This window comes from Monodelphis domestica, chromosome 3, assembly GCF_027887165.1.
Source record: "Monodelphis domestica isolate mMonDom1 chromosome 3, mMonDom1.pri, whole genome shotgun sequence".
Lineage (NCBI taxonomy): Eukaryota > Metazoa > Chordata > Mammalia > Didelphimorphia > Didelphidae > Monodelphis > Monodelphis domestica.
Window position 1 is genome coordinate 312,950,387 of NC_077229.1, and position 21,523 is coordinate 312,971,909.

Sequence of the window (21,523 nt, forward strand, 5' to 3'; positions counted from 1 at the left end):
TAAATCTAGCCCACCTCCTTCTATCCCTCAGTATCCCCTCTCAAAGGAGGCAATTGAGGGTATTACACCAGTTATTAACTCATTAATAGAACAGGGAATAATAATCCCTTGCAAATCTGAATACAACACACCCATCCTACCAATTAAAAAACCAAAAAAAGGGCCCGATGGCAAGCACATCTATAGATTTATACAGGATCTAAGGGCAGTGAATAATCACGTTATAAAAAGACACTCCGTAGTTTCTAACATACATACTATTATTTCATCTATTCCTAGCACAGCTACATACTTTACAGTAGTAGACTTGTGTTCAGCTTTCTTTTCCATACCAATACATGAAAACTCCAGGCATATTTTTGCTTTCACCTGGAAGGGCTCACAATATACCTGGTGTCGGCTGCCACAGGGTTATGTCGAAAGTCCGAGCTTATTTGAGCAAATTTTGAGCCAAGACACAGACAATATAACATTTAAAAATAGCAAATTAATCAAATATGTAGATGATCTACTCTTGGCTTCAACAGATGCAAAAACATGTCAAGAAGATAGCAAACACCTTCTTTTGGAATTGCACAAAAGAGGTCATAAGATCTCGAAGGACAAAGTTCAGCGGTGTCTCCCCAAAGTAGAATATTTGGGGTTCATTCTGACAGCTGGTGCCCGCTCTATTTCTCCCAAGCGAATTGAGAATATTCAAAAATTGAGTGCTCCTACCACTAAAAAACAGTTAAGAGCAATTCTGGGAGCAACAGGGTTTTGCAGACAATGGATTCCTTGTTATGGGGAAATTACTAAACCTCTTATAGCACTAACAAGGGATGCAGTCCCTGAACCCCTCAAATTAGAGCCTGAACACCTGTCAGCTCTATCAGAGCTAAAAAAGGCTATCTTATCTGCCCCTGCTCTAGGCATCCCAGATTACAACAAGCCATTTACTTTGTATGTACATGAACGAAGAGGAGTAGCCTCTGGTGTTTTAACTCAGACTTTGGGACCTTCACAGCGCCCAATTGCTTATTATTCTGCCCAACTAGACCCAGTAGCAGCAGGAGCACCACCATGCCTTAGAGGAGTAGCTGCTACAGCCTTACTAGTAACAAAAACCGTTGATTTAGTATTGGGATGTCCATTAACAATAATGTGCCCACATGAGATTGAAGCATTATTGGTAAAACATAGAACACAGGCATTCTCGGATCAGAGAATTACAAGGTATGAAATAACCTTATTAAATAGTGAAAATATTACCTTGAAACGCTGTTCAACTCTTAACCCTGCCACCTTGCTTCCAGATTTACCTACTTCAGGAGAACCACTACATAACTGTGAAACATTAGTGTCCATGGCAGAAAAGCCTCGAGATAATCTCTTGGACACTCCCTTAGACAATGCAGATCTGATTTTATTTACCGATGGTTCCTCTTTTATGAGGGATGGCATACGTTACACTGGAGCTGCCGTAGTCTCAGAATTTGCCACTGAATGGTCAGCTTCACTACCTTCTAACATTAGCGCTCAAGGAGCAGAGCTCATAGCTCTGAAACATGCCTGTATAATTGCCAAGGATAAAAAGGCAACAATTTATACGGATTCTAGATATGCTTTTGGCATTTGTCACTCAGTCGGAATGCTATGGCTCCAGAGAGGATTTTTAACCTCAGCTGGAAAATCCATAGCTAATGCAGAAATTATTAATGAAGTTCTTTCTGCTCTCAAACTGCCTAAAGCCCTAGCTGTAGTTCATTGCTCTGCCCATACAGGTGGCTCAGACCGAGCAGATGCCGCTGCAAAGCTAGCAGCCATAGAAGGACCTGGATTAATTTTAACATTAACAACCACTGATAATTTAAATTTATCACTCTCCTATAATGAAAAGGAAGTGGAAAAATGGAAACAAAAATTTAAAGCAAAACAGATCAATGGAGTCTGGGTGTCATCTGAAGGAAAACCCCTGCTCCCTAGAAGTTTCTATAACCAAATTTGCCAATCTGTTCATAATAATGGCCACTTTGGTACCCAGGGCATCGTGGACTCTGTCAAGAGAGTATGGATAGCCCCTGGTATAACTACCATAGCCTCTAAAGTGTGTTCATCCTGCCCTACCTGCCAGGCATATAACCAACATGCCTTTCGTGGTAAAGCCTTTGGTGGACGTCCTCTGGCTTACACACCGTTTGAGCACCTGCAGATAGATTTTATAACGATGCCAAAGGCTGGACAATATAAATTTTGTTTGGTCATAGTAGACCAACTGACCAGATGGCCAGAAGCATTTCCTACAGCCCGAGCCACAGCAGCTTTTGTTGCTAAGGTGCTTTTAAAAGAAATTATTCCTCGCTTTGGCCTACCAGCACGTATTGACTCTGATAGAGGGAGTCATTTTACCGATTCTGTTCTAAACCAGATATATTCTTGCTTGGGGATAACTCCAAAATTCCATGTTCCATATCATCCCCAGAGTTCAGGCCAAGTTGAGAGGATGAACAAAGAACTTAAAACTATGATTGGAAAATTATGCACTGAGACCCATTTAAAATGGCCTGAAATTCTCCCTCTGGCCCTATTTTATCTTAGAAGCAGGCCTAGAGGAGACTTACATATTTCACCATTTGAGATGCTTTTTGGACATCCGCCTATACAGGCTAAGCCTTTCTCCCCGGCTTATACATCACTATTAGGGGGAGATACTACTATTGCTTCCTATATACAGGAATTACAGCACAAACTGCGTGAGCTACATGAATCTGGAGCTGCAGTACAAGCCGGACCACTAGACTTCTCACTTCACGACCTGAAACCAGGAGACAACGTGTATATAAAGAATTTCAAGTGTACTGGAGCAACTGAACCTTCATGGGAAGGACCATTCCAAATATTGTTAACTACTCCAACATCTATAAAGGTTGGAGAAAAGGACTCTTGGATTCACTGTTCTCATGTAAAGAGAGCATCTTCTGTTGAGACTGATTGACTCTATCCTATACATGCATTGGAGATAACTATACATTGACAAGTGGAACTGTTTTTATTCTGCTTTTGACACACTGAATTCCTAAATTTAATTTTTCCTTTTTTTCTCTTTTCCTTATTTTATTATTATTATTTTTACATTATTTTATTTTTTCCCTTTTTCTCATTTCTATGTACTTAAGGTACATATGATCAATATTAATTTTTATTCTACAATATTAGTTTAAATATATATACTTGCTGTTATTATTAATACGCACCCAAACAGCTTTAGACTATGGGAACCTGCCATTTATTGATAATTGTTGTGGGACTATGATTAATGTTTGTGTCTGATTCTAGATATGAGATCAAACAAGGAGCACAGAGATAACCTGGATAATGCCAAAAGAGCTCACAGGTCTAAAAAGCAAAGACCAATCCAGGTGGGATTAATGCATTTCTAAGCCAATACTAAGGACTTGAACCTAGTGTGAGACTCGGGGTTGCGACACTTGACAGACGTTAAGATGTAGGCCTTCCCTGTATCCACACTCTTCGTGAAAGTACCTACAGACAAGTACCTAAGGTTGGCTACCGTCCTGGCTCCATCCATCCCTGAGAACGAAGATAAAATCAGACGAGGGAATGACACTTCCCTAGATACTAAAAAAAAAAAAATCTGGTCCTCTTTTTTCTCTCCTATAGTATGGCAACTTCCTGTAGCCTTGGCTGCAAATGGGGAAGTAAAATATGCTGCATTCTGTCCTACAGACTTGTGGGATTAGAAATTATTTCACTGGATCCTAATACAGGGGCCTGTGGAAAAAAAAAAATTTTTTTCTTGCTTTCTCAAATTTTGTATACATAGATTTTTTGATTTTTGATACTGATTTTGAATTCTTCTTTAATATAAATATGCATATATAAAGGGTTTATATTTTTCCCTTAATTTTTTCCCTTTTTCTTCTTTTGATTTTGAATTTTGATTTTATTTTCATATTGTTTTGTTTTTCTTTTGGATTAACTCACACACTCCCACAACTAAAACTTGAATCCTCAGCTGGACTCAGTGTTTTTTTCAACACTTTCTTCAGGGGGGATTGTATTTCATCAAATCCAAGATTTAAATTTTGTTCGAGATAAATCTTCAGAGAAGAAGCTTGCTAACTAACTGAATCCAGAGAATGAACTGTTTGCAGAAAGATATCTAAACCTTTTCACTACAGGAAGATCCAGAATGAACCTTGGGGTGTGGTTGATTGAACATTTTTGAATGTACACTCTTATGCCAAAGGGGACTGCCCCCTAATTGGCTTTTGTCAATGCGCCCAGCAAAACATTGGTTTTTGCTGTCTTTCTCTCTCCTCTATTTCCCCATATTTACAACTATTATAATTTTCCTCTTAGTGGGTAAAAAATTTTTGTATACACTTATAGTTAGAAATTTTTGGGGTGCAGTATGCTTATGTTTAGTGATCAATTGGGGAGACTAGTCTCCCAATCATCATCAGGGGGGATTGTGAATTTTAAAAGTCTCCATCTTGGTCTAGCACCCAAAAATTGTGCACACCCACCTACACGGGCATGCGCTAGTCAATGACTAATCAGAAATAACTAACTGCCCACCTGGGCTGTCCTAAGCCAAGCTAGAGCCAACCATTGGATTTGTGAGACACAGGAAGTGAGGTAGGGAACAGCCTCTGGAATTGGCGGAACTTCCTGTGGAGAGAGCTAGGGGGGTTGGTGTTAGGAGCTTGGAGAGAGAGGACGCCCACAGACAGCTTTCCTTCAGATCGGTCACGTGAGTTAAGGACTGGTTCTTTCCACCTGGGCCTTTAGGCCTAAACTCCCTCTGCCTTGGTCAGAGGTTGAGTAGCCCCTTTTCCCTTTTCTCTTCTCTCCTTCTCTCCCTCTCCTTTTCCCTACTCCCGTTGTGATTAAACCTCCATAAACTCCATTCTGACTTGAGTGTTCATTTTAGGAATTTCATAAGTAAATTCCTTGGCGGCCATTGTTCAATATTACATAAATCCTGTAGCCACATTTTAGCCATTACAATATTATAACCCTCTCCCAGAGACCTAAATTTCCCCATTACACCTCTGTGTAATAAATGGTAGTAACTAGCTTAGTCCAGGTAGAGCTTTATTTGGGCACTCACATCTTGGGGTAAGGGTTTCTTGTACTTTCTCTTAAAGAGATCTGGGGATTAATGTTTCTATAATTTGAAGTTCTCTGTGATCTCAGGTCCCCAAAGGGATTGTGGTGAAAGGCAGCTCCTCACTGGGTCGAGGGGATTAGGGTTTAAGAGAGAGAGAAAGCCACAGTCAAGAGAAGAGAGGAAAAGAATGAGCCCTTTCTGCTTCTGTGCAATTATACTCACTAGTAGACTGTCATAAAATCTCCCTTTACCACTGTTCCTCCTTGAATTTCCCCAAAGTGTCAGTATTCTTAGTTTCCCTCTGGTATTTTATTTGTAAGTGAAAGAAATACACAAAATTGAATGGCAAAAAATGTGCAGTATCATTGTTCATCCAAGGTGACTTTAGGAGCCATGGAATGAAACTCTAATGGTAGAAAATCAAGCATTAGGCCTGAAGAGACAGTTGGCTATGAGGCCCTCTCCCAGAAGCCCTCAAATGGATTATCATCTTGTATGTGAAAACTATAATGGACATATAGTATTCTTTCCTTATTCAAATATGTAGATCTTTGTACTTATCATATATTGTTGAATGTACATAGATATTTATAAATATTTAATGCAGGTGTACTGTCCAAGTTACTGTTATTGTTTCTGTTATCATTGTCACTATTTTCTTGCCAAGAAGATGGACATGTTAAAGCTGGAAATAGATAAGAGGAACTGAACAGCACCTGTTGTTTAAAAGCACAATGACAGAATCAGGAACTTCTTGGCTTCAGCTTAACCCATTTCTATTTTCTCCTTTTTGGAGGAAATAATCAGTCATCACAGTTATAAGAAATAGCTATCATATGGATAAGAAATAGAGAAATCTATTGTAAAGGAATAGTTGAAACCAGCTGAACAAACCTTTGTGATCAGGAGTCATCTCTTTTGGACCACCAGGGAACAAAGCTCCATTAGCCACTTCAATGTTATTGTATTTGTTGCAATGTTTACAATCATTCAAAATATATCAATATTCAAATTTTAAAGGACCTGCAATCCTATTTTTGTCCATGCCCTCCATTAGAGCAGATTGCAGCACATTATGATCTTTTCATCCTGGGTAACTATTGTCTACATCCTCCCAAAGAATTTTCATAGTGATTCAACCACATGATCTGAAAGATTTCAATATACTTCTTTAACATTTCATTACTGTCTTATATATTTTTATGTTATTTTTCCCTGATGATCTCATTTTATTTTTGACTCATCATTTTATTATAAAATATTTTATTTTACTAATTACATGTAATAGCAAATTTCAACATAAGTTTTCTGAAGTTAAATAATTGTCTCCCTGCCTCCGTTCCCTCTCTCATCCCTGATCTGGCAAGTAATTCTATCTGGGTTAGACACATACTATCATGCAAACATATTTCCATAATGATCATTTTTGCAAAAGAATAATCATATAAAATGTTAAATTTAATTGTGGTTGGACTCTGAATATTTATATATGTGCTTGCCGGGGATTTAATTTCTAAATCCCAAAATGAATTAATAAAGTAAATGGAATGTATGGTAGTTTATTTACAATAGATGGAAGATATTAAGGAAGAGAGAAAAGGGGAGAGAGAGAGAGAGAGAGGGAGAGAGAGACAGAGACAGAGACAGAGACAGAGCAGAGAGAGACAGAGACAGAGAGAGAAAAACAGAGAGAGAGAGAGAGAGAGAGAGAGAGAGAGAGAGAGAGAGAGAGAGAGAGAGAGAGAGAGAGAAGAAAGAAACCCTGGCTTCCTCTGAGCCAGGTAGAAATATTAAGACCCAAATCAGGGGAAAGAGTCTCAAGATGATGGGCCTTTCCTGGAGGCTTTATGCCTCCAGAAAGATGGGGTCACTAAGTCAGCCTTTCACTCACCAACAGTGACCCTCTAAATGGAAAGAAGTCTGGGTGTCTCTCTTCTGGTTGCTCCTCAAGTGTCTGTCTTCCTGTCTCCCAAGTCAGAGAGCTCGTTGATCTCCTTGAATTGAATATATCTTCTTCTGGCCTCTGGTCTTCTTTTTAAAGATCTTTTTTCTCTTGTGTCACCTCCCCTAAATTTCATGTCTACCAATCACAGCAGACTCTTTTCTTCAGGACTTCCCACACTTTAGTTCACACCTTCTTTGGTTAGATTATACCTTTCAGGGTTACTTAACACCTTTTTTGGTTAGTTCACCTTTTGTAGTTATTTAACACCTTTTGTAGTTAAAATGGGTTGATCTACTTAAAATACTGAGTTACCACCTTTTGGGGGGTTAAAATCTAAAAACAGATTGGGCATTACAATTCAATATTCCAAATAAAGGAAGCGCTAAGTACCTTTATTGTTACAATCAGGGAATTGCAATTTAGTCTTCACAATAAAGGAAGAGCTAAGTATCTTCATTGTTACAATCAGGAGAGAGCAAAATCCAATATTCTCTAAAACCAAATTCCCAAACAAAAACTCAAATAAACTAAAGTGAAAAATTGTATGCTTTGATCTGCATTCTGACTTCAACAGTTCTTTCTGTGTAGATGGATAGAATTCATTGTCATAAGTCCTTCAGAATTGTCCTGGGTTATTGCATTACTTAGAGTATCTACATTTATCACATTTAATCATTCCAAAATATTTCTGTTACTCTGTACAATGTTCTCCTGCTTCTACTTATTTAACTCTGAATCAGTTCATGTAGGTCTTTCCAGTTTTTTTCTGAAATCATTCTGTTTGCCTGATGATATCTTTTATGCCTTTTTCTGTGCATTGTTGAAATGGTCATTGTTGAAAATGGTATAGTCACTACACTATAGTATCTACAGGGTCAACTGTACTTGGGACAACATGCAACCTTTATCCTTCCAAGATTGTAGTGTTCTAAGACTTGCAACCATACCATGCTATTTGCTGGAGTCCATCATACCCCAACCAGTTGACAAGTTCATGGTCCAAGGAAGGAAGGTCAGCAAAGCAGACCCAAGAATGAGGGCCCCCTGCTGATCCCCTTCTGTGACTTCTCTCCCCAAATTTTCTCCACTAATGGATTTGTTATGATTATTATTCTCTCCCCAATACAGGCGAAATAATATGAAAGCAAATATTTATAGGATCAATAAAATTTTACCCTACTTTAAGCCCCCTATGTTATTACCCTGAAAAGATTGCAGTTACAGAATTAAAAAGCCCAAAGATTACTGCCCATGACCCCTCCTTTCTCAAGCACAAGACACACTCCAAGGCCCTACAATAAACACTGGTCAAAAGCTTGAGTAGTATAATGAATCTTTTCCTACAGTTACCATACTCCAATGAATTTGTTGGAACAGAAACCAAGCAGCATTGCTAGGCACTTCAAAGTAACACAAGAAAAACAGAACTTGTAAATTGAGGAAAATCCCCAAACTCATCTGCTTCAAGTTCTCACACCTAGATATGAATATTTTGTTGTTCATCTCATGAAAGCTGACCAAAAGTACAATGATCCTCTCAGCAGGTCAAAGGGTACTAGCCAACAAATGGCTTTATTCACATTAATCTTATAAATCACAGAGTGTTGTAGAAACCTAGTAAATTATCACAGAATTCTTTGTTGTAGTAACAGCACATGAGTGTTGTTTAGGTGATTTGATAATATTCAATCAAATTATAGAATGTCATGAATGTAGAAGATTGATTGTGTGTCAAAGATGCATGTACCAAATGTACATGTGTGTCAAAGATGTACCAAAAAACCTATGTAATAAATAAACCATGATATACCATAAATAAACCAGTGCAGATGCCTACATATGTGGGTTGAATATATGGTGTGTCTCATCTCCTTATTCTGACCATGACATCACATCTGGACAGAGGGATCTTGGATCCTCAGAGGGGCCACTGGACAGACCCTCATAGTTATTTGAGAATTTTTTTTTGTCTACAAGACAAAACTTTTTTTTTGAGGAGATTGATTTGGGATTATTAAAAGTGCTACATAGTTCCCCAAATTCAGTCAGTCTACTTTTTACCTCCTATACCATTATTGTTGTAACTCAGTCCATTTATAGTGTCCAAGTCTCTTATCCCTGATACTGATGATACTGAGAGTGCTGGATTGCTTGGGCTCTACTGTTGTGGCTATACTGCGCTAAGCCAAAAGGGTGTCTATAATAAGCCTGGCCCTAAAATAGTGAACCTCTGATAGTGGGAGGACACCAAGCTACCTGAAGAGGGGAAAACTGGTCCAGATAGAAAAAGAAGCTGATTAATTGGTAGTAGGATCAAATTTGTGAGTGGCTGCTATACTTTTCAGACTAAATAAGATATGGAGAACCAGTCTCAAAGAAATAATACCAGCCAACCAACTTCTCTAAAATTAACTTGAAGAGAAGATACTGCCTGCATCAGTAGAAGAAATTTCCTCATTCATCTCATAGGTACAGTTGCAATCTTGTCAACTTTATTCTGAAATGAGATTAAAATAATGTTGCCTAGTCAGGTCTTACACAACACTTTCTGTAAACTTTCTTTTCTACTATTTTTCTCTGTCATATTAAGTAATATTACTTACAACTTTCTGCTATTCTCTTTGTTGTTTTACAAATGAATTAGTATTTAAAACCAATATTTGCCTTGGCTGCCATTTATCTCCACCTGGGGAGGATATAAAGGACTTGGCACTTTTATTATCTACATTGTCCTTCTCTGATGCCTCATTTTGGAGTGACAGTGATCCTGGATTCTTCAAGGCTATGTTATCAGAGCATAAAACTTCAGGGAAAATGTGAGTTCAGGCAGCAGAGTTCAGATGGCAAATGTCCAGACCTCTGTGAAAACTCTTCCACACCAATAAGAAACAAAGTGCTTTGAGGAGGCAGAAAACCAAATCCAACAACAGGACAGAGCTTGGGGACCCTTCTGCTCAATTCAACTTAAAAGGTACACAGAGAGGGCTGAATTCTGGGGTTTAAGGAAAAGGAAGAAGGAAGGTCCAAGGCCCTTCCCCCACCTACTGTGCTGAGTCTCCAGTGGTTGATGGAATCTCATGTCAAGGGCTATAGCCCAGAGAGAATGCCTTGCTGCCATAGCTGTGCCAGGTTCAGGGTTCTAACCTCAGCTGACAGAAAGGCAGCTGGAGAAGAGGCGTGGAGGAGAGGGAAGCCTAGTCCCTCTGTCTACTCTTGGGCCTCCCCTTCTCAAAGTTTTGGTCTCAGGCACATCCACCTGGATTAATCTAATCTATCAGTAGGGCAGATAAGAAGCCTTCAGAGGGCAGAGAAGCTCAGACTCCAACACCTTTACCCCACTGACTGTGCTGAGAGCCTCCATAACCTGGGTCAGCACCTTTTCATTTCTACACCTATGTGCTCCTTACCAATGTAGTTTATGCTTAACATGTTCAAATAACACATTGATTCAATGCAAAGAATAGTTAATTAAATATACATATATATATATATCAAAAAAGATATTGAGTATGCTAAGAATGGCAGTTTTTAGATGATCTATTTTTGTGGTTGTTCAGTCATTTCAATCACATCCAACTCTTTGTGACTCTATTTTGGGTGTTCTTGGCAAAGATACATTGGAATGGTTTGCCATTTCCTGCTCCAGATCATTTTACTGATGAGAAACTGAAAGCAAACAGGTTAGGTGACTTGCCTAGGATCACACAGGGACTAAATTTCTGTGGTCAGAGTTGAACTCAGGGACATAAGTCTTCTTGACTGCAGGCATGTCATGTTATTCCCTGTGCCATCTAACTGCCCAGATTATCTGTAAACATTAACAAATGTTAGTATGTCAACTGTGAAGTAATTGTTCAATGACCAATAATGTATTATGAGAAGAACTGATCCTTTCCAATATAAGTATTCTCATAATAAATGAAAATAGGAAACAAAAGTAAGCTGTAGCTTAATGAAGAGGTGACTAATAGGTTCTCCTCAAAGTCATAAAGAAAGAATTTGTAAAATTGCTTTCACTGTGTACTGTGCTATGCACTGGAGACAAAAAGATGAAAAGTAAAATAATAATAACTGACTACAGGGAGTTTATTTTCTGATGGAAGAGATATATGCACACATCTAGGTATGAACTAAATCTATACATAGTAGGTTCAAAGTAACCTTAAGAGATGGCTCTGGCAGCTTTGTAGGGGGACCAGGAAATACCTGCTACAGAAGGTGGCACTTGAACTCAGTCTTGTTATAGAGAAAATTCTGAGAGAGGTTGGATAAAATGGATTCATTCATGAAACATATATTTATTAGGTGGCACAGTGTATAGAACACCAGGCCTGGAGTCAAGAAAATCTGAATTTAAATTAGGCTCCAGACACTTAGTATTTGTGTGACCCTGGAAAAGTCACTTAACTTGTTCACCTCATTTCCTCATCTATAAAATGAGCTGGAGAACAAAATGAGAGAACCTTGCAGCATTTTTGCCAAGAAAATCACAAATGGTGTCACAAAGAGTCAGACATGATTGAAACAACCCCAAAACATGGACCAGGCATGGTACAAAGTTCTGATTGTGTACATACCCACATATCTTTCTCACTACCTGCCCTCTTCCTACCTGCTGAAGCCAAACATCTGTGAACTCTAATGGCTCCCTCTCACCTCCAAGATCACAAGGAGTACCATCTCTTTGGCTTTTGAAGCCTTTCACCCCCTAACCCCTCCTATCTTGTCAGTCTTCTTATCCATGACTTCACTCTGCTTACTCAATATCAAGTGAAACCTGCATTCTTGTTCCTCATGCAGTACACAATATTTCCCTTTAATTCTTTTTTCACTTACTCTCCTCCATGTCTGGAACTCTCTCTCTCTCCTCTTCATCTCTTTGTAACTTTCTTCAAGCCCCAGTTAAGAACTAAACTTTTATGAGCAGCCTTTTCTGTTCCTTCTTAATGTCATTGCCTTTCCTGTGAGATGATCACTAATTTTTTCTGTATGTATCATGTATGAACATAGTTATTTTGGTATTGTCTTCCCTATTAAACTGTGAGCACCTTCAAAGGAAGGGAATGTTTTTTGGACTTTCTTGGTATTCCTAGCATTCAAACAGTGTCTAATACATAATAGGCACTTAAAATGTTCAGAATCTTCTTGCCTATCTGTGAGTCTCTGGAAGTTTCAAAGACAAATATGAAACAATTCCTTCCATTAAGGAACTTATATTCTTTTGGAGGAAAACAATAGATACACAGAAAATAAAATGCAGAATAGAAACCAAGCAATTTATCAAGAGAAGTATACCAGCACTGGGGAGGATGTTTAGGACAGGCTCCCTATAGAAGCTGGCACTTCATTTCAATCTTGAAAGAAGCCATACTTCCTTGTAAATAGAGGAGAGGACAGAGGATATTCCACATTCCAAAAGATACAAAGGAGATGAAAGATGAGGCAAAGAAAATGAAAGTTGAGGCAGAGAAGATGAAATATGACCTCCAAAGAAAATCAGACCAGAAGGAGAAGGATAACCAAAAAGCCAGGGAATAAATACAATCTTTAATATCCAGAATACAACAACAAGAAGCAAGTGAATTCACAAGGCAGCAGGAAACTATAAAACAAAAACAAAATGAAAAAAAATTGAGGAAAATATGAAGCACCTCATTCAAAAAACAGGAGATTTAGAAAATCATTCCAGGAGAGACAACTTAAGAATCATTAGTCTACTGGAAGACCATGACAAAAGAAAAAGCCTGGACACCATACTACAGGAAATTATCCAAGAAAACTACCCCAATATTCTAGAACAAGAGGTAAAAGTAGAGAGTGAAAGAATCCACAGATCACCTCCAGTACTAAATCCCTGACTGACAATACCCAGGAATGTTATAGCCAAATTCAACGACTATCAGACAAAGGGAAAATATTACAAGCTGCTAAGAAGAAGTTATTCAGATATCACAGAACCACAGTGAGGATAACACAGGATCTGGCTGCATCTACACTGAAGGAGCGAAAGGCATGGAATATGATATTCTGGAAAGCAAGGGAACTAGGTCTTCAACCAAGAATCAATTAAACAGCAAAATTGACCATATTCTTACAGAGGAAAGTATGGACATTTAACAAAATAGAAGAATTCCAAGCATTTGTAAAGAAAAAGACCAGACCTGAGCAGAAAATTTGATGCCCAAGCACAGAACACAAGAGAATCATCAAAAGGTAATTAAGAAAGAGGGGGAAAAAGAAAAACAAAACAAAAAAATACCACAATTTTTTTAAGAGTCCCAATAAGATAAAATGATATGTATCCATATAAGAAATGAGGTCCTTGGTAACTCTTAAATATGTTATTATCACATGGGGAGATAGAAGAATTACACTTAGAGGGAAAAGTGAAAAACTGTATAGTATGAAATGCCAAGACATAAATTAGTAAATAAATATCTGTATGCATAAATACATACATATGTATATATATAGGAACATATATATATATATGTATATATATATATATACAACTAGAGCTAAAAGAGGTTAATACTAAAAGAAATGGGAAAAAGAAACAAAAAGGGGTAAGTCTATATGTCACAAAGTAGCTCATGGTGGGAGGAGGGAGAACATCAATACACTGGAAGGGTAAAGAGGTGAGAGATAGGAAATACTCAACTCTTACATGCATTGAAATTGACTCAAAGGGGAAAGAGCAATCCAATCCATTGGGGGCAGAGAATTGATCTGCACCCTATAGGGAAATAGAAGGGTAACAAATGGACTTGTAGGAAGGGAAGCAGTATAAGGGAGGGAGAGTAGGAGGTAGTTTAAAAAGACTGTAAAGAAAATAAGAGGGGAATAAGAAGGTAGGGGGGTAGAAAGGGAAATAAAATAAGGGTGGGAATTAGGGGGACTAATTAAAAACAAAATATTGGTGTAGAAGGAAATAGTGAAAGAAGAAAAGGCAGGACTAGGAGTGGAAATCAGAATGCTGGGAAATATACAGCTGGTAATTATAACTCAATGTGAATGGAATGAACTCACCCATAAAATGCAAACAAACAGCAGAGTGGATTAGAAACCAAAACCCTTCCATATGCTGTCTACAAGAAAAACACATGAGGAAAGTAGACACACACAAGGTAAAAGTAAGAAGATGGGCCCAAATCTATTGGGCATCAACTGATAAAAAGAAGGCAGGAGTCACAATCATGATATCTGACAAAACCAAAGTAAAAATAGATCTAGTTAAAAGAGATAGGGAAGATAATTACATCCTGATAAAAGGCAGTATAGACACTGAGGAAATATCAGTACTCAACATATATACACCAAATGGCATAGTATCCAAATTTCCAAAGGAGAAACTAGTGGAGCTCAAGGATGAAATAGATAGAAAAACTATACTAGTGGCAGACCTGAACCTTCCTCTATCAGAACTAGATAAATCAAACCAAAAAATAAATAAGAAAGAATAACCAAAATATAAATAAGAAAGATGTAAGAGAAGTGAGTGAAATCTTATAAAAATTGGAGTTAGTAGATATGTGGAGAAAAATAAATAGGGACAAAAAGGAATACACTTTCTTTTCAACAGCACATGGAACATTAACAAAGATTGACCATAAACTAGGGCATAAAAACATTGCAAACAAATTATAATAACAAATAATAACATAATAATTTTATTGAAGAAAATGACAATGATAAAACATCCTTTCAAAATCTATGAGATGCAGCCACAGCAGTATTCAGGGGGAAATTTATATCCTTGAGTTCATATATTAACAAATTAGAGAGGGCAGAGGTCAATGAATTGGGCATGCAAAATAAAAAACTAGAAAGTGAACAAATTAAAAATCCTCAGATGAAGACTAAATTAGAGATCTTAAAAATCAAAGGAGAAATTAATAAAATTAAAAGCCAGGGAACTATTGATTTAATAAAAAAGACTAGAAGATGGTACTTGAAAAAACAAATAAAATAGACAAAGTACTGGTCAATATAATTAAAAAAAGGAAAGAAGAAAACCAATTTGACAGTATCCAAAATGAAAAGGGAGACTTCACCTCTAATGAAGAGGAAATTAATGCCATCATTAAAAACTATTATACCCAATTATATGGCAATAAATATGGCAATCTTGGTGATATGATTGAATATTTACAAAAAATATAAATTGCCTAGACTAACAGAGAAAGAAATGGAATACATAAACAACCCTATATCAGAAAAAGAAATTGAGGGACTTCTGGGTAAGCATGGTGACAGTCTAGATGTGGGGCTCTTCCTCTCTTAAGCATCCACCAATATAGACTACCTCAAAAGACCAAAATAAACCAAATTCATAAGAATGAGGGGACTCTACAATAGGGCGCAACATTGAAAGTACATGAGATTTGGGCAATTCCACACTATAAAGGAGTGAAAAATCTCCCATTCGAAAATGAGCTGATCTACCCTCCCCCACCCCAGGGAGTGCTGGGAGTGCAGACCATGAGCACTCTTGGGGAAGTCAGCACAGATAAGAGCAGTGAACTGCAGGCGCTACACCTGAAACCCTGGCAGGCAGGGGAGTGCAGACCGTGGGCACTCTCAGGAAGGCAAAACAGAGAAGGGTAGTGAACAGCAGAAGCTGCGTAGATTTGAGAGCTTGCCTCAGGCAAAAACATTCCTCCTTAACTCCATACACAGAGGCCTGTCGATCTCACTCAAATTTCTGACTAAAAAGGGAAGGAAAAACCTTAACAGTGATGGCAAATTGTATCCAGGAGCTACAACCTCCCTCCACCAAAAAAAAGCAAGAAGGCATTGACCCTGGAAAATTTTTATGGAGGAAAACCCAGGCTACAGAGGAAATAGAGGAGGAAATTCAAACAAAACCAAAACCTTCCCCCCCAAAAATAGAAATTGTCCACAAGCTTTTGAAGAATTTAAATTGGAGTTTATCAAAAAGATGGAAGACTTCTGGTAAGGAAAGTGGGAAATAGTTCAAAGAGAAAAATAACAGTCTAAAGGACAAGAACTCCCAATGGGAGAAACAGAGGGAAGCCATGAAAAGCAGTATAGACCAAATCGAAAAGGAAATTCCAAAGATTATATCAGAAAATTAAATATTAGAGCAGAAAACCAAAAGATTATAATAGAAAACCAGGCCCAAAGGACCAGAATTGGGCAACTGGAAACCAATGATCTTGCAAAACAACAAGAATTAATGAAGCAGAGTCAAAAGACTGACAAAATAGAAAAAAAAACATAAACTATCTCACTAACAAGATGACAGATCAGAAAAACAGATCACAACAAGACAATTTGAGAATCCTTGGTCTACCTAAAAAGCCTGAAATAAAGAGAAATCTTGACATCATACTACAAGAAATCATCTAATGTTCTTGAAGAAGGGGGCAAAATAGACCTTGAAAGAGTTCATAGAATGTAGAGCCCCCATAGTCTTTCTAATAATTTAGAAATGAAAAAGAGCATTGGCTTCTTAGGCAGAGACTTATTGGAGGCTTTCTGTCTAATTTGTAGATGATCCACATTCTCTGTGAATAAGAGTGGTTGCTATCTTCTGATTTTTTCAGGTGTGTACAATTGGCTAATAAAATCAACATTGTACTATTAAATCTTAAAATTGAGAGCAATCTGATGAAAAATAGCTTGCTATTTAGTAATGTCAACATACAACCAGTTTCATGAAGTTCTTTAAACCTGTTGATTTGTACTTTTAACTTTAAAAATCTCAGCTGGAGAACTGACTTTGCACTTTGTTTACTAGAACATTAACTTCCAAACAAGTTTAAGTGAAAATATGCTGCTGACTTGTTGAGTTTGTTCTTTTAAGAAATTTCCTTCTGAGTGGCTTTTGTCATATGTTTTAGAACAGATCAAAACTAGTGAATGTGTCATTATATGCATTTATTTCAGAACTGAAGTTTAATAAACATTTCTTTTTCTTACTTTGAAAACTGTGAATATAAGTATGCCAGTAGCATACAATGTAAAACTTATAGTATTTGAAGAAATTTTAATTACTAACTGACCCTCAGATTTGTGAATCATAGACATACTTGTATTGAAAGATTGAGTCTGTATTCATGAATGTAATAAAAATCCTTTTTGCATGACAAAAAAAAAACACCCTCTACAGTAAATCCTCAAAAATCAACTCCCAGGAATGTAATTGCCAAATTCCATAGCTTTCAAGTTAAGGAGAAAATTCTACAAGAAGCCAAAAAGAGACAATTCAGATACAAAGAAATATCAATCAGGATCTCACAAGACCTGGCATCTTCCACAGTAAAGGACTGCAAGGCCTGGAACATGATATTCAGAAAGGCAAGAGAATTGGGTTTTCAATCAAGAATCAAAACTGAGTATATACTTCTAGGGAGAAGTATGGACATTCAACAAAATAGAATATTTCCAAGTATTTGTAAAGAACAGACCAGAACTAAGGGGACAGTTTGATATCTAAACACAAAGATCAAGAGAAACATGAAAAGGTAAATAAGAAAGAGAGGGAAAAGGGAAAAATGTTTTGTTTTATTCAAACTGTATTTTTAAAGGCTATAATTAGATCTAATTATATATATATTAATATATGGGAAAATGTTATTTGTAACTCTCAAAAACTATATTCATTTTTATAGTAATTAGAAGAATCATTCACAGAAAGAGATAGGGGCATTAAGGGCTATAAGATCATATGCAAAAATAGAAAAATAGAGGGGGGAATAGAAGATGGTACCAAGAGATGCTTGAGGAAATAAAACATATAGGATAATCTTTTTTTTTTGTCCCTTTTTGAACATTATTTTATTTGGTCATTTCCAAACATTATTCACTCTAAACAAAGATTATTTTTTCCTCCCCTACGCCCCCTCCCACCACCTTTCCCTCTCCCATAGCCAACGCACTATTCCACTAGTTATCACATGTGTTCTTGACTCAAACTCATTTCCCTGTTGTTGGTATTTTCATTAGAGTGTTCATTTAGAGTCTCTCCTCAGTCATATCCCCTCAACCCCTGTAGTCAAGCAGTTGCTTTTCATTGGTGTTTTTACTCCCACAGTTTATCCTCTGCTTGTGGATAGTATTTTTTAGATCCCTGCATATTGTGCAGGGACATTGCATTGACACTAATGGAGAAGTCCATCACCTTCGATTTTGTATCAGTCTCTGTGTACAATGTTTTCCTGGTTCTGCTCCTTTCGCTCTGCATCACTTCCTGGAGGTTGTTCCAGTCTCCATGGAATTCCTCCACTTTATTATTCCTTTTAGCACAATAGTATTCCATCACCAACATATACCACAGTTTATTCAGCCATTCCCCAATTGATGGGCATCCCCTCATTTTCCAGTTTTTGGCCACCACAAAGAGCGCAGCTATGAATATTCTTGTACAAGTCTTTTTGTCCATTATCTCTTTGGGGTACAAGCCCAGCAGTGCTATGGCTGGATCAAAGGGTAGACAGTCTTTTATCACCCTTTGGTCATAGTTCCAAATTGCCCTACAGAATGGCTGGATCAATTCACAACTCCACCAGCAATGAATTAGTGTCCCCAATTTGCCACATCCCCTCCAGCATTCATTACTTTCCATAGCTATCATGCTAGCCAGTCTGCTAGGTGTGAGGTGATACCTCAGAGTTGTTTTGATTTGCATCTCTCTGATTATAAGAGATGTAGAGCACTTTTTCATGTGCTTATTAATACTTTTGATTTCTTTGGCCGAGAACTGCTTGTTCATGTCCTTTGCCCATTTGTCAATTGGAGAATGGCTTGATTTTTTTGTACAATTGATTTAGTTCTTTGTAAATTTGAGTAATTAAATCTTTGTCAGAGGTTTTTATGAAGATTGTTTCCCAATTTGTTGCTACCCTTCTGATTTTGGTTACATTGGTTTTGTTTGTACAACATCTTTTTAATTTGATGTATTCCAGATTATTTATTTTGCATTTTGTAACTGTTTCTAATTCTTGCTTGGTTATGAAGTCTTTCCCTTCTCAAAGGTCTGACATGTATACTATTCTGTGTTTGCCTAATTTTCTTATAGTTTCCTTCTTTATGTTCAAGTCATTCACCCATTTTGAATTTATCTTGGTGTAGGGTGTGAGGTGTTGATCTAAACCTAATCTTTCCCACACTGTCATCCAATTTTCCCAGAAGTTTTTATGAAATAGTGGATTTTTGTCCCAAAAGCTGGGATCTTTGGGTTTGTCATATACTGTCTTGCTGAGGTTGCTTGCCCCCAGTCTATTCCACTGATCCTCCTTTCTTTCTCTTAGCCAGTACCAAATTGTTTTGATGACAGCTGCTTTATAATATAGTCTGAGAACTGGGACTGCAAGGCCCCCTTCCTTTGTATTTTTTTTTTCATTATTTCCCTGGATATCCTTTATCTTTTGTTCTTCCAAATGAACTTTGTTATGGTTTTTTTCTAAATCAGTAAAAAAAATTTGGAAGTTCCATGGGTATGGCACTAAATAGATAGATGAGTTTGGGTAGGATGGTCATTTTTATTATATTGGCTCGTCCTACCCATGAGAAGTTATTTTCTTCCAATTGTTCAAGCCTAGTTTTAGTTGTGTGGAAAGTGTTTTGTAGTTGTGTTCATATAGATCCTGTGTTTGTCTCGGGAGATAGATTCCTAAGTATTTTATTTTGTCTAAGTTATTTTGAATGGGATTTCTCTTTCTAGTTCTTGCTGCTGAGCTGTGTTGGAATTATATAGAAATGCTAATGACTTATGTAGGTTTATTTTGTATCCTGCGACTTTGCTAAAGTTGTTGATTATTTCGATTGGCTTTTTGGCTGAATCTCTAGGATTCTTTAAGTAGACCATCATGTCATCTGCCAAGAGTGATAACTTGGTCTCCTCCTTGCCTATTTTGATGCCTTCAATTTCTTTTTCTTCTCTAATTACTACTGCTAGAGTTTCTAATACAATGTCAAATAATAGAGGTGATAATGGGCATCCTTGTTTCACTCCTGATCTTAATGGGAATGGATTTAGTTTATCCACATTGCAGATGGTATTAGTTGATGGTTTTAGATATATACTGTTTATTATTTTTATGAATGACCCTTCTATTCCTATGCTTTCTAGTGTTTTTAGTAGGAATGGGTTTTGTATTTTATCAAAGGTTTTTTTGCATCTATTGAGATAATCATGTGGTTCTTGTTGGTTTGCTTGTTGATGTGGTCAATTATGTGGATAGTTTTCCTAATATTGAACCAGCCCTGCATCCCTGGTATGAATCCTACTTGATCATGGTGGATGACCCTTCTGATCACTTGCTGGAGTCTTTTTGCTAGTATCCTATTTAAGGTTTTTGCATCTATATTCATTAGGGAGATTAGTCTATAATTTTCTTTCTCTGTTTTTGGCCTGCCTGGTTTTGGAATTAGTACCATGTTTGTGTTATAAAAGGAGTTTGGTAGAACTCCCTCTTTGCTTATTATGTCAAATATTTTGTATAGTATTGGAGTTAGCTGTTCTCTGAATGTTTGATAGAATTCACTGGTGAATCTGTCAGGCCCTGGGGATTTTTTCTTAGGAAGTTCTTTGATGGCCTGTTGGATTTCTTTTTCTGATATGGGATTATTTAAGAAATCTATTTCTTCTTCTGTTAGTCTAGGCAATTTTTATTTTTGTAAATATTCATCCATATCACCTAGGTTGGTATATTTATTGCCATATAGTTGGGCAAAGTAGTTTTTAATGATTGCCTTAATTTCCTCTTCATTGGAGGTGAGATCCCCTTTTTCATCCTTGATTCTGTTAATTTGCCTTTCTTCTTTCCTTTTTTAATTAGATTAACCAGTACTTTGTCTATTTTGTCTGTTTTTTCAAAGTACCAGCTTCTAGTCTTATATATTAGGTCAATAGTTCTGTCACTTTCAGTTTTATTAATTTCTCCCTTAATTTTTAGGATCTCTAGTTTGGTTTTCTTCTGGGGGTTTTTAATTTGTTCTTTCTCAAGTTTTTTGATTTGCATTTCCAATTCCTTGATCTCTGTCCTTCCTAATTTGTTAATATATGCACTCAGGGATATGAATTTTCCTCTAAGTACTGCATTGGCTACATTCCATAATGTTTGAAAGGATGTCTCGCCATTGTCATTTTCTTCAATGAAATTATTAATTGTTTCTATGATTTCTTCTCTAACTATCCAATTTTGGAGTATCATATTATTTAATTTCCAATTAATTTTTGATTTGGCTCTCAATGTACCCTTACAGATCAATATTTTTATTTCCTTGTGGTCTGAAAAGGCTACATTTATTATTTCTGCTTTTCTGCATTTGAGTGCCATGTTTCTGTGACCTAGTGCATGATCTATTTTTGTGAATGTGCCATGTGGTGCTGAAAAAAAGGTGTATTCCTTTTTGTCCCTATTTATTTTTCTCTATATGTCTATTAACTCTAATTTTTCTAAGATTTCATTCACCTCTTTTACCTCTTTCTTGTT